Source organism: Moschus berezovskii, chromosome 1 (assembly GCF_049115385.1).
Source record: "Moschus berezovskii isolate FMDL1 chromosome 1, NW_MosBer_1.0, whole genome shotgun sequence".
Classification (NCBI taxonomy): Eukaryota; Metazoa; Chordata; class Mammalia; order Artiodactyla; family Moschidae; genus Moschus; species Moschus berezovskii.
The window spans coordinates 80482051-80497101 of NC_142460.1; the positions used below are offsets into that span (position 1 = coordinate 80482051).

The following is a 15051-nucleotide window of genomic DNA, read 5'->3' on the forward strand; positions in this document are numbered from 1 at the left end:
CATGATGCAATGAATCAATGCCTTCTTCCTAATGTTTAAAAATATGTATCTTTTAAAAGGAATCACATAAATATCAAAAAACATTTCTATATAAATCAGAAAGAATAATTTCTTATTGAGATAATAATTCTGTCATTTAGAAATGCCATTTGAATCTATTTGTGACTGCCTAATTAAATGAATATCACACATAGGAAGTGCTTACAACAAAAATGCACATGCAAGAAAATAGACATTTTACAACATGAATCTTCTGAAATGAAAATAAAATTTTTAGAATCAGCACTCAGAAAACTGAATTATCAATAGTACATTATGGAGGTTTATAATATAGGTTTTGAAAAGATCAGGTAACTATTTACAACCATTTCAATGGAAAGGAATGCATCATTATCTTGTCTTTTCATCAAAGGTGTACTGATCAAACTAACTTAAATACTCCAACTCAGCCATGGAATTCTTCCACAGCCACGTGGAATTCCAGGTCTTGGCAACAATAAGGAAAATTTCTCTGGCAGGTTATCTTTTTAAAATGTCATCTTGGGATATACTCTTAGATATTTGTGTTTACCTATTTTCTGCTTAAATATGCTCACAACATTTTATGTACAAGCACAGAGGATTTTAATAGTAAAACGTTTTCTAAATGTTAGCTCTCCAGCTTACCCTCAGTGCAGTCCTAGCAGATATCATCTCTACCAGAGCTAACGGGCAATTCTCCCAGGAGTCTGTGGAGCCTGAGTGTTAACTGTGGAAGGCACAACCTCACACAGGTCTTGGTAGTAATGGATAAAAGTGAGTTACGTTTATATATCACACTTTAAAAAATTTTAACACTATTTTCCCTTTTGGCTTCTTTCTTCAGAAAAACAGAGTACTAATGGAAAATCCCCAAGAAATATTCCCCATACATGTAGTATACATGTCGTATAATTAACATGGCCTAACTGAAATAAGCAAGTTTTCCATTAAATACCATCAAACTTTGAGCATACTGGTCCTAATAAAACTCTGGGACTGCTTCCTATCACAATGACAGCTCAGGAATTTGATGTGCCTCACAAACTATAGGAACCATGAAAGTAAGCTGACTCTGTGTTCCAGAGGTCACTGACAGAGCCTGAGGAGGCTGTAGCAGGAGTCAGCGTCTATAGGGAGCACGGGACTATATAAGCATGAGGTGGTAAGGAATCCTCCTGCCAATTCAGGAGAGCTGCAGGAGACACAGGTTCAGTACTTGGGTTGCGAAGATCCCCCCTGGAAGAAGAAATGGTAACCCGTTCCAGTATTCTTGCCTGAAAAATCCAAGGACAGAGGAGCTTGGTGGGCTATGGCCCACGGGGTTGCAGGAGCTGGACATGACTGAGCATGCACCAGTTCTATGGTTAAGAATCTGAATCACCCAGGGTAGCAAACAAAATTCCAAAAGAAAGTATCGATGTGATATGCTGAATGACTGCACCAGCTTGGACAGGAGTCCACACAACAGGCACACACAACACACATCTGGTTAAATGTAAAATCAACTAGTGCTAAAGCATTTCCAACTCTGAGGAAGAATCTACTGGCAATGTGTTAATAGCAAGGAAAACTAAAACAATAAAATAGCATCTCTTTCCAAATATTTAAGAACATCGAGTGAGTGCCCCTTAGGCTGGGTTGTGGTTCTTGGAAGTTTTAGCCTATGAGAACCATATTGGGGACATCAAAGACTCCTCCCTGCCTCCAAAGAGCAATTCACTTCAGATGCTGCCACACAGTCAAATGCTTTTATGGCCACCATGTTTTTTTGGTTTTTATTTTTTCCACTCTTAATATTTTGGAACACACTGGATTCTTAAAATTGGAAAGAAAACAAGAAAACACAGTGAGATCAAATACCTCTGAAAAAGCAACTAAGTAGGGGCCCGATGATAAAAGGTAAATACACGTTCCAACTGAAACTCCACTTCCAGGGAGAGTGTGAATTATTAACAAGCACATGGAAGGCAAGTATTGGCACCAGAAGCTGGTCTGTTGACTCCTCTGCTAGTCTCATATCACACAGCGTGCCACCACCCCCATCTCATTCGTTCGACAACTTCAGAGCACACTCAATCAGAGGCTCTTATATTGAGGACGATACTATATTTGGGTTTAATACTGTGAGGACAGTCATCTAGTTTTCCTGTGTCACGATGATAAATTTCCCTGAAACCAAATAAGGATTCCCCTTGCATTTTTCTGTTCAATACCATGAATTCAGAAGAATAAAGACAAGGGTATGACAAATAATATTTTCCAAAGGTTGGGTGGGGGAAGTTTCCCGAACGTTTAAAAACAGCTAGTTCTTAGCAAAGTGATCTTCAGAAGAACAGTATTAAACAATATTCTTGTTCCACGCAGCCACTTTTACTCCTTGCTTAACTGGGTACGTTACGTATTCTGAGCATAATGTAAATGTGCAGAGGAGAGATGCACGAAAAGCTGGTAGAGAGAAACTCCAATCGGATCCTGAATCCCACTTTCACTTCCCCCTCCTATAACCCCATCTGCTACCTCCCAGCCGCGCTCACTCACCTATCTTTCTCCTCCCACCAGCATGTTTGCTAGGCATGTCAAGGCTGACATCCATCGGTGGCAGCATGAAACCTAAGCCTGCAGGCTCCTTCTGAGCACAGACTCAAGGCTCAGCCATTGTCCATAGAGTGCTCTCAGCTGTACCTAGTAAAATCTTCATCAGGCCGTTGGATTGTTTGGTAGCTTTTTAAAAAAAAAAAAAATTCCATTTTTTTTTTCCTTTTAAAAACACTCGTTATTTTCTGACTGCCTCAGAGACACCAAGAATAGAATCCTTGACACATCAAATTCTGGAACCTCACCACTCACCAGGACGGTGGTTCCTGATCCAAGGAGTGTCGCCTGAGAATCAGCACAGACTCCCGAGGCTGTCCAGGCCTGGCTGCTAAGCTCCCTGCTTTGATTAGTTCGTCGAGTTCACGGTGTTCCAGAGTGCTGAAGCACAGAAATTAGGGAGGGGAGGTGGAAGGAAAATCACTGGAGCCTCTTACGATCTAACTTCCACTAACTGAGAGGAAATGTCTTATAAATAAACAACAGCAAGAGAAACAAAAAAAAAAAAACCCATCCCGTCCTGCCAGAGGAATGTACATTATTGTCTCCCGACGGAAAACTTTACACCACACCAGAATGCAGCCATTTCTCCTGAAACTACCTCCCTCAAAACAGAAAGGAAAAGAGAATCAGAAAGAAAAGGAGAACAAAAAGAGATTTTTTTTTTCATCTCCTTGAATTCTGTTGGGAAGTTCATGTCAGTTCCCAGTAGACACATAAGCAGTTGCAACAGTGTCACTGTTCTAGGATTTCTTGTGGAGGCTGCTTATTAGCAAAATTTCATTTCTGCCCAGATGACTGCTGTGCCATCCGGACATTTTCAGAAGGGAAGTTCAGGGAAGGGGGGGGAGGGTGCGATTGTGGAGGAGAGGAAGAAGAGAGGACAAAGGAACATTCCTGATGAACCGGAATGCCCTAGACACGGCCATGAAAAAGCCAACCCCCACCCACCACCCTACTATTGCTTGTTGAGGGCTTGGTGATGCAGTGTGTTTAATCTACTTACTCTTTCTGCTCGGGAGGCTGAGGTTCCTACATTTCCAGCTCATGCTGGACTGTACCGTAAGCAACAAGTGAAATGAGTTCAGTGATCTCATTCTAGTCCTTCGACTCCTGTCCACATCGCTAAGCGACTGCACAGCTTGGCACAGGCCAGGATGAGTCAGCAGTCTCTGGTCATGAGAGGCCAGGCCTGGAATAGCAGGGGTGGGGGGGGGGTGTTAGGTCAGGAGCAAAATGAAGCAGAAAGGCAGTTTAGATGGCAGGGCTCAGATCTGCAATTCACAGAGATACTGCAGGTCAAAATGAAAGAGCCTCATCAGCTCTGGGGTGAAGACTGAAGGACTGTACAAAAAGGAGCAGCAAGGGAAAAACTTAGAACAGCTGCCTACCAAACATAGCAAGAACAAATTAGAGTACCGCAGACAGAAAAAGAGGGCATCAGTAGAGCCCTAGAGGAGAAAAGATGCTCATTAAGATCTCCATAATACCTTGTTTCCATGTGCTCCTAAACTTGATTTAAGAAAAAGTGGTTACCTATACACTATCCTGTGATATTTTGGTATTGCTTTCCCTATTTGATAAGCAGCAAAACAAACAAATAAAAGAAAAGCACTACAGTAAAATCACAACAGGAAGCCTCATGTTCCATAAAACAATGTGATTATAAGTAAAAGCCTAATATCTCAAAGATGTGCATTTGGGTCAATGACATCCTTGCAAAATCTGGTCACAAAAGGGTTAAAGAGAAGCACTCAAATTAAGCTTGGTGGCAGCAGAGAAGACCTAAGAGAAAGGAGAGAAGTAAGTTCAGTGTTGAAACACAAAGGGAATATGAGATTGTGTCTATATTTCTGTTCCATGGGGTCAGCATGGACCTCCATCAGCAAGTGACACGTCTTGTCAACAGGACTTTGCAGTGCCTCTTCCCGTGCAGTAGTACTGTTATATAGCAAGAGGAGACGGAAAATAAAACAGCCAGAGGAAAACAACAGGTTCAACATAAAAAATAAATCAATTAACAGACATTTTTTTGGAGGAGACTAATTCATGGGGTCGCAAAGAGTCAGACACAACTGAGCGACTGAACTGAACTGAACTGAAGAGCTTGAATGAGTCAATGGATAAAGAAAAGACTTAGTGTAGGAAACAAACTTAGAGGAAGCGTTTCTAGATAAGGAAACTGAGGTGGGGACAGAATGGTTAGCAAATAGTGGTGATGGCCCCCAAACAAGGGAGAAAGCAATTTGAAAGGTCAGGTGGGGTACAGCACGAATTGCAGGAAAAAGAGAACACCATCAAAAGGGCTGGGAAACACTAGTAAAAGATTTCTTTACAGAGTTTCAGACAGACCTAATAAAGACCCACTATATATTCCTATTATTGTCTAAAGATGAACAGTTGCATAAGATGTATAAAAAATGCAGAATAATATTTTAGTTTTCATTCCAGAGATCATTAAATCATCTCATCACATCTTTAATAAATGCTTAACCTTAAGAAAATGAACTTTTTAGCCTCAGTTTTCTTTTCTTTGAAATGGAATATTATCACCTTGAATTATTATAAAGATGGAATCAATGTTTGCTGACGCTTATCATGGTAGTATCTATCAGGTTGGATACTCAATGAAATGTTAATTGTTTGTATCTTATTAACCTGTCATCTTCATAAGTACTCAGTGAAAGAATCATTTCCAGTGTTGTTGCAGTGGATTCAGAGAATCCAATAGGAAGACCTTGCTGCTGCTGCTGCTGCTAAGTCACTTCAGTCGTGTCCGACGCTGTGTGACTCCATAGACAGAAGCCCACCAGGGTCCCCCGTCCCTGGGATTCTCCAAGCAAGAACACTGGAGTGGGTTGCCATTTCCTTCTCTGTGTAAAAGTGAAAAGTGAAAGTGAAGTCGCTCAGTCGTGTCTGACCCTTAGCGACCCCATGGACTGCAGCCTACCAGGCTCCTCCATCCATGGGATTTCCTAGGCAAGAGTACTGGAGTGGCTTGCCATTGCCTTCTCCGAGGAAGACCTTAAATCTAGTAAATTCCTCAGAGAATGTTGCTTCAAAATGCTTGTTTCTATCTGGAGATTTGAAACATTATGTATGAACACAGAGGATGTTAAAAACCTATTATGTTAAAATCTCGATTTGGGGTGTCTATATTGTCCAAGCAGCTTGGAACTTAATAACACTAAGTAACTAGAAACCTGAAAAAGAAGAGGGATTTTTAGAAGCATCTCCAAAAGCAACAGGATAAAAGTGCTATTGGCCTTGACTGCATGATGAGGGTTTTTTTTTACCAAAGGGGAAAACTTAGTCCAGTTGATCATCCCAGCCTAATTGATTAATTGTGGGTCTGACCATCTGGCTGATGAATGCTGACACCCAGCAGTGATTACTGTGTAACACAAATCCGGGTGTGCTCTGCCTGCTGCCTCCCACAATAATGGCAACACTGAACTTCAGGTTAGCTTATTCAGGCCTCTTGGCTCAGCCTCTTCATGGAACAGTGGTTGTGGCAGGGAATATTTTACTAGACCTGGTCAAGCATTATCTTCTCTTATTTGTTACCCACTCCTTTCCAACTCCACGCCTACCTGTTCCTGAGCCCTCCCCTTGTATATACTCACTTCCCATGCGAAGCACTCCATCTGCAGTTTTCATCATACTGTCTGACTCTCTCATTTCCGGTTGCTCTATTCTGAAATATATTCAACTTGTCTGAAAGACCCACACTGCTACTTCACAGGGTATCCTACGGAAACATTTTTATTGTCTCTCCTTTGTTACTGGTTTATTTCAAAGTGTCCTGTGCTTCCAAATAAAATTATTTCACCTAACTCATGAGCCTTATTATAAGGCCCACATATGGCTTAAGTTTTCCAGGAGGTTAACAGAATACAAGGGTTAATAGAATATAATTCTTGCATCTTCAATCTACATCTGATCCTTAGTTAGGGTGTCCCTGGGAGAAGATTCTCCCTACAAGGACTCTGGAGCACATTTAAGTGCTAGGAAAAAGAGTCAGGCCCATGTAAATAACAGGAATCAATGGCAATGCCACACACGAACTAATCAAGACAACTTGTGCATGGGAGAATTCTCAAATAAATCAAATCTAAATGTGTAAATATAAACCCTGGGGAATTACAACCAAATTATTTTATTATTTTTTTGTAGAAAGGGATGGAGGAGTAAACTGATATAAAATATCTTTAGAAAAGTTGGCCAAAGAATCACAGTGAAAGAGAATCATTCATATCCCCTCTCTTTTTTCTCTGACTGATTTCCATCTCAGAATTCATTTTTCTTGCTTCTCACAGATGCTGAATTCTTCTATGTTCCAGGCTGGGTTAGTGTTAATTTTCAGTAGAGAATGGCAGTAGCATGCTGAACTACAGAGTTCCAGACTGGGAGTTGGGAAATGTTTTTGGCCTGACTGTCAGTAAACAACTATGTGTCTAGGGCAAGTCAAGTCCCTTAACTCCCCATGTCTCAGTGTCTTCATTGAAAAATGATAGGGTTGGACTGCATGAACTCCATAGTCTCTGCCAACATGAAGATTCTATGGTTCTATAGCTCATTTCCTTTTTCTCTCTGGCACCAACTGCTCAGCAACTCTGCTTCTAGTCATTTCTCTGCTCTCAGTTAGTGATGGAAAAATATCGCCTTCATTTACTACCCAGTATTTGGTATTTGTAACCTTTCTCTCTCTCCTTTTTTTTTTTTTTGATGCTAGATATTTTGAGTCATAAACATGAACATATCCAGATAGATGCTTTAAATTTGAAAGCATTTAAGGAGAATAGCTTTCCCATGTAGAAACATTTAGTGCAGCTCGGCATGGAGGAAGCCAGGCATCCAAAAGTGGAGCAAAGGGGCCAATTCACAAATGAGAGGAAGCCTTTCACAATAAGAGTCTCCAGGCTCTTCAATTTAGATAAAGCTACCAAATTCTAGCTACTTTTCCAATCAATCGCAGACACCCTCACAGACACTTAGGACTACAAATTTGAGGACCAGCACTGGCAGTGATGCAGTTCTTATTTCACCTCCACCATGTATTGCCAAGTAGGATTTAGGATGGCATAGTAATAAGAGCCAAGAGGACAATCTGTCATTTATTTTCCTCCAAACTTTTCAAAATTTCCCATTTGGGCTCTGTTTCCCAGTTTTAATTTGGTAACTGCCATTTTTCAGCATTTCTTTTAACAGGTTACTAATAATTTCTGATATAGGATCTCATATTTCATTTTGTGCTGCTAGAACTGCTGTTAATATTTCATCTGCCTTCAATTCAGCTCTGAATCAAGGCTGCTGGGGTTTTGATACACAGTTAACACTTTGGGTCTGGGGATTTGATCATCAGTGTTCACCCAGCTTGTCCATATATTTTTAGGTAAGAGTAATAGATTGTCTCAGAAATATTTCAAAGTGTGCTATACATTTTAAGGATATGTTAGAGTATCTCCTTCTGGATCTTTGATGAAAACAACACAAGCAAGTCTTCTGTGTTTGGTCTCCCAGGTAGCTCGCTATTTATTTCAGTATTAGTGTTCTGATAGCAGAGGGCAATGGTTCAGAGTCAGGCCTCACAGTCAGATCTAAGCTCAAAACCTGGTTCTGACATATACTACAAAAAGTATGTTAGGTCAGTTCCTTAACCTTGCAGAACCTCTATTTCTCTGTTTGTAAAATAAGGATAATAACTCTGTGTGTGTGTGTATGTGTTAGCTGCTCAGTTGTGTCCTGCTCTTTGCAACCCCATGGACTGTAGTCTTTCAGGCTCCTCTGTCCGTGGACTTCTCTAGGCAAGAATACTGGAGTGGGTAGCCATTCCCTTCTCCAGGGGACCTTCCCGACACAGGGACAGAACTCGCATCTCCTGTACTGCAAGCAGATTCTTTACCCTCTGAGCCACCAGGGAAGCCCCATCTACCCCTGTTGCTATGAGTTCTCAAAAAACCATGGGAATCATTATTTCCCTAGCATTAATAATCTAAATATTCACATTATAGTGTTATTATTTTGCAACATCTTTTCAAGTCCAACAAATTACTTTTGAGTCCAGGCTTTTGTTGTCTGCCTTTTTACAGTTTACATTTTACAAAACTCTCAGTGAGATCAAGTAAAATATTTTAAAATCAGATCCTTAAAACCATATGTACAGTTAAAAATAGTACACAGCATCATATTCTTAAGTCACTTTTCAATCTAGCATCAAATTCTCAAAACTCTTTGTTCCTCTAACAGCGAGGCTGGGATAAGGCCCATCATACTAATGCTAATCCATTCCATAAAGAGATGATTTACTGCTACCTACTCCCAAACAATACAGATTATTTCAAACATTTTTAGTCATGGAGCAGTCATGGTCCATCAGGAGACAGAAACCACACAGTAATTTGAATACAAGAAGTTTAATATAAAGAATTATTAACTGTAACAGGGGTTTGGAGTAATGAGGGAGTAACTAATGATAAGACAACTGTAAATTATATAAGATGGGCTCAATAAAGGACAGAAATGGTGTGGACCTAACAGAAGCAGAAGATATTAAGAAGAGGTGGCAAGAATACACAGGAGAACTGTACAAAAAAGATCGTCATGACCCAGATAATCATGATGGTGTGATCGCTCACCTAGAGCCAGACAACCTGGAACGTGAAGTCAACTGGGCCTTAGGAAGCATCACTATGAACAAAGCTAGTGGAGGTGATGAAATTCCAGTTGAGCTATTTCCAGTCCTAAAAGAGGATGCTGTGAAAGTGCTGCACTCAATATGACAGCAAATTTGGAAAACTCAGCAGTGGCCACAGGACTGGAAAAGGTCAGTTTTCATTCCAATCCCAAAGAAAGGGAATGCCAAAGAATGCTTAAACTACTGCCCAATTGTACTCATCTCACAGGCTAGTAAAGTAATGCTCCAAATTCTCCAAGCAAGGCTTCAGCAATATGTGAACCGTGAACTTTCAGATGTTCAAGCTGGTTTTAGAAAAGACAGAGGAACCAGAGATCAAAATGCCAACATTCGCCGGATCATCGAAAAAACAAGAGAGTTCCATAAAAACATCTATTTATTCTTTATAGACTGTGCCAAAGCCTTTGACTGTGTGGATCACAATAAACTGTGGAAAATTCTGAAAGAGATGGGAATACCAGGCTACCTGACCTGCTTCTTGAGAAACCTGTATGCAGGTCAGGAAGCAACAATTAGAACTGGACATGGAACAACAGACTGGTTCCAAAGAGGAAAAGGAGTATGTCAAGGCTGTATATTGTCACCCTGTTTATTTAACTTATATGCAGAGTACATCATGAGGAATGCTGGGCTGGAAGAAGCACAAGCTGGAATCAAGATGACCAGGAGAAACATCAATAACCTCAGATATGCAGATGTGAAGAGGAACTAAAGAGCCTCTTGATGAAAGTGAAAGAGGAGAGTGAATGTTGACTTAAAACTCAACATTCAGAAAACTAAGATCATGGTATCCGGTTCCATTACTTCATGGCAAATATATGGGAAACAGTGGAAACAGTGGCTGAGTTTATTTTTCTGGGCTTCAAAATCACTGAAGATGGTGATTGCAGCTATGAAATTAAAAGATGCTTACTCCTTGGAAGGAAAGTTATGACCAACCTAGACAGCATATTAAAAAGCAGAGACATTACTTTGTCAACAAAGGTCCATTTAATCAAAGCTATGGTTTTTCCAGTAGTCATGTATGGATGTGAGAGTTGGACTGTGAAGAAAGCTGAGCGCCAAAGAATTGATGCTTTTGAACTGTAGTGTTGGAGAAGACTCTTGAGAGTCCCTTGAACTGCAAGGAGATCCAACCAGTCCATCCTAAAGGAAATCAGTCCTGGGTGTTCATTGGAAGGACTGATGTAGGAGCTGAAACTCCAATATTTTAGCCACCTGATGCGAAGAAGTGACTCATTTGAAAAGACCCTGATGCTGGGAAAAATTGAAGGCAGGAGAAGTGGACGATAGAGGATGAGATGGTTAGATGGCATCACTGACTCAATGGACAAGGGTCTGAGTTAACTCCGGGAGTTGGTGATGGACAGGGAGGCCCGGTGTGCTGCGGTTCATGGGGTAGCAAAGAGTTGGACATGACTGAGCGACTGAATTGAACTGAACTGAAATTATATAAGAACAAACAAATATAAGGAGGAGCCATAACTTCTAAGGCTGATAAAGAGTACCCAAGGAAGAGTCCCTGACACCTCTGGACCAGGATCTAGTCTTTATTGGACAGTGAAAATGTTAGTCACTCAGTCATGTCTGATTCTTTGCAATGTCATGGACTGTAACCTGCCAGACTCTTCTGTTCATGGAATTCTCCAGGCAAGAATACTGGGGTGGGTAACTATTCCCTTCTCCAATGGATGTTCCTGACCCAGGGATCAAACCTGGGTCTCCTGCATTGCAGGCAGATTCTTTACTGACTGAGCCACCAGGGAAGCCCACTGTTGGACAAGGCACAGCCAATGAATGAATGGCAGAGAAACTGCTGGAGAAGTGGGTCAGAAAAACTGGCTGGAAATCTATACTCCAGGGTGTCCGGGAAACTGTTCACAGGGAGGCTGTTTCATCCGAGGCACACTACCATGTGAACCACCACACAATGTGTGCATGTGTGTGTGTGTGTGTGTGTGCATGTGTGGTGGGTAATGGAGGTAGCTGCTGGATAAACGACCCGAACCTCAGCTGCTGGGTGACATGGCAGAAGTGTGTGCTGCAGGAGCCAGGCCTTAGAGAACCATGCACAGTGCAGGAGCCTGCCAAAAATGTACAGGCAACCTGGAAGGAAATCTTCTTCCTCCTATAATGTCTCTCTGAATCCTCACTGGCAAAGCACACACACACACAAGTTAGGAAAGGGAAATATTTAAAGAAGCCAGATACAGTTTTTCTGAGCAGGCAAGGAAGGGCGAATTTGAATCTGAGCGGCAGCACATGGATAAAAGGCAGAGTTACTAGATTATACACTTTATGAAATAACTCACTTTGGAGATTACAATCCAGTGTTCTCTTACTATACTACTAACTAGACTTGTTTACCTGTGCTAATACACTGACTCTGTATAATTAAATACGTATTGTCAGAATTAAGGACAATAATATCCTATTAAATAAAAGTGGCACTACTAGTATTTGCATAATGACCTCCCCCCACCCAAATGCTGCCCGTGAGTGCTCAGTCTCTTCAGTCATGTGGGCTGTTTGTGACCCCATGGACTGTAGCCCACCAGACTCCTCTGTCCATGGGATTTTCCCAGCAAGAATATTGGAGTGGATTGCCATGCCTTCCTCCAGGGGATCTGCCTGACTCAGGGATCGAACTCACATCTCCTGTGTCTCTTGGACTACAGGAAGATTCTTAACTGCTAAACCACTGGGTAAGCCCCAAACGCTGCCCACATATGTTCTAATTGTTTACAGTTAATAGATTAGGAAAAATGTAAAGAAATACTAAACTATTGACCTAGATTTATGCATTGGTGATCCCAGTCCAGAATTTCAACTAAGTGGGTAAATCACGAGAGTCATTATGAACAATCCACAGCTTCAAGAGTGGTAAAAATGAGCTCAACTATTATGTTTCCTTTCTCTCTCCTTTTCTTTTTATTGACTCCAGAACCCATATTTGCTGTTCTATGATTCCTTTTGGGGGAGGCTGTTAACTATGAGTTGCTGTATTTTAGAAAAATGTATCATATATTTAGCAGGAAATTTTCCCTATGAGTCTTGTCCTATATTGTTCTACCTTCAACATTAAACAGAAAAGCTTAAGTAAATGACCAAAGGGAAGCATTCCTTAAGGTATACAGTGATCACTGACAGAGCTGATTTTACATATGGATGGGGAGGTATACTTAAATATCTCAACTGTTTTCACCTAATTCTTTTCTTCCTTTTAGAAGAGGGCAGAACCGTTTATTCTATAACTAGAGGTAGGGTTTAAAAACACAAACCCTTGACATTAGAAAGGGTTGTGTGGTGGCAAGAGGCTGAGAGCACAGAAAGCAACTGGGTGAGATGCAAGTGCAGGGGAGGGGAGACTGGCTCAAGACTAAGGCCGCAAAGCCCCTGTCTCACCCATTTGTCTGTTTTGACTGAGGCCTGGTCGCAGTAATACTATCTGCTCTCCCTGTTACGGGAAGGATCTACTGGCTTCCTTCAGTCATCTTTTCTGAAAACCAGTGGTATTATCAAGCCAAGCCAGCCCTGTTGGGCTGTCTCACAATCATACTGTAGGCACTGCTTTAGGATTTCAGACAGGTGATTGTCTTTAGGATTTTCTTTTGTTGGTGTTGTGTGTGAAGACTGGGGATAAACCTAATGACCTTACATACATTTGATCCCCATCTCCCCAGCAAACAGATATGCACACCTCTCCCCTGCAACTGTTGAGTCCAAAAGGAAATGATGACAAAGGAGAGTCTAAGTCCATGTGAATCAGGCAGGCAAGTCCATTTTATTTTAGTGTGCCCTTCTGTTCAGCTGGCTGTTCTGCTCTGACCCACTATATTTACCCTGTCGGCTGCTCTTACTAGCAACATGCCTTTTTAATCAGCCTTCCTGGGGTCTGCATTTGATTACAGCATTTGTGTTCTATTTTGATTCTTTTGTACTGTGCCCTGTGGTGTTAGCTTGAAAGGTGTTATTTATAAAATGAAATTCTATTGTATTGCCACTTGGATTCAAAGAGGACATATAATATTAATGCAGAATGTATTTAATAATATCTTGAATCTATTAAATCAATTTCTTCATGAGAACACGAAATAGGAGGGATGCAAGTGGGTTGGTAACCCAGGTAATAAGTCTTAAGAATTACCTGACTCTCCTTCACAGGCATTCATAAAAACTGGCATGAGGATCTTTCTCTTAACGTCACGGTTTCCAAAAGGAGGAGACTACCTTTCCTCAGCCAGACCAGTGAAGTGTGCACCTGTTTAAACATTCAATCGTGAAGACCAAACATTTTCCTAGGCCTTGGATGCAAATTTTTGACTAAGGAAACCATGAGACGAAACACGGATATGACTTTTTTACTACCTAGGAAGATTTAGGTAAAGAAGGAAATATAATCACCTGTTTCCAAGGAGCTGCTTGCAGAATTTGTAAAAAAGAAGAAAATTCATTATGTTCTTAACTTCCCTCAAAAGCAGGTTAGGAAAATTGTAGTGATACTAAGGATTAAGACAGAATTTCCAGGGTGGCATATTTAGAGTGGCACAGGTTTCTTTATGGCTGCTGGGCCTACAGACAGATGCTTATGGATCAGATTGACAGAGTCCTTAACTTTTCTTCACTTCTAATTTTAATGCAAACTGAAGACTGGAACATTATATCACTGTATCACAGCTTGCATGTCACATCTGTTGTTGTATACATTCCACTCTTTCACTATACCCTTTTTTTTCCTGGTGATACATCTGAAATCATCAGTGACTGTTTCCGAGAAGGCAATGGCACCCCACTCCAGTACTCTTGCCTGGAAAATCCCAGGGATGGAGGAGGCTGGTAGGCTGCTGTCTATGGGGTCACACAGAGTTGGCCACAACTGAAGTGACTTAGCAGCAGCAGCAGCAGCAAGCTGCTGTTTAGATAAAGAATAAGGAAGGATCAGGTGTGGAAGACAGGTTAATAATCAGGCTCTGCAGAATCTGCTAAAAGAAACAGTTACTCACAAAGAAAGCTGGTTATGCAGTCTTGGGATGAGGGTTCCTAGATTTTTTGCCTGCTCACTTGCTCATTGTACATCTCCAGGAAATCTAGGGTCCATTTTTTTAATCACTAAAATATGAATCGATGCTTTTGAACTGTGGTGTTGGAGAAGACTCTTGAGAGTCCCTTATACTGCAAGGAGATCCAACCAGTCCATTCTAAAGGAGATCAATCCTGGGTGTTCATTGGAGGGACTGATGCTAAAGCTGAAGCTGCAATACTTTGGCCACCTTATGCGATGAGTTGACTCACTGGAAAAGACTCTGATGCTGGGAAAGGTTGGGGGCGGGAGGAGAAGGGGACGACGAAGAATGAGATGGCTGGATGGCATCACCGACTCTGTGGACTTGAGTTTGAGTGAACTCCGGGAGTTGGTGTTGGACAGGGAGGCCTGGCGTGCTGTGATTCATCTGGTCGCGGAGAGTCGGACACGACTGAGCGACTGAACTGAACTGAACTGAAAATATGAATAACTATATTTACCTCTTTCTATTTTCACTGGACTTCTTTAGGGATGGATGTGACAATGGTCTGCTGTTGCTGCTGCTAAGTTGCTTCAGTCGTGTCCGACTCTGTGTGACCCCATAGACGGCAGCTCACTAGGCTCCCCCGTCCCTGAGATTCTCCAGGCAAGAACACTGGAGTGGGTTGCCATTTCCTTCTCCAATGCATGAAAGGGAAAAGTGAAAGTGAAGTCGCTC

General features: G+C 41.5%; 1 protein-coding gene across 22 annotated transcripts in view; it reads right to left on the reverse strand.

Annotated features, from left to right (window-relative positions):
* ZBTB20 (zinc finger and BTB domain containing 20) overlaps positions 1-15051 on the reverse strand; it is an 891891-nt gene that overhangs the window by 325860 nt on the left and 550980 nt on the right. For 2 of the 22 annotated variants that reach the window (XM_055430018.2, XM_055429685.2), the window contains exons 6-7: positions 3620-3805; positions 2869-2994 (exon numbers count right to left, since the gene is read on the reverse strand). The exons of 17 other annotated variants lie outside the window; for them this stretch is intronic. The gene's annotated coding sequence lies outside the window, so the exon portion shown is untranslated. 3 more of the 22 variants (XM_055429769.2, XM_055429936.2, XM_055430497.2) reach the window with 2 other exon arrangements.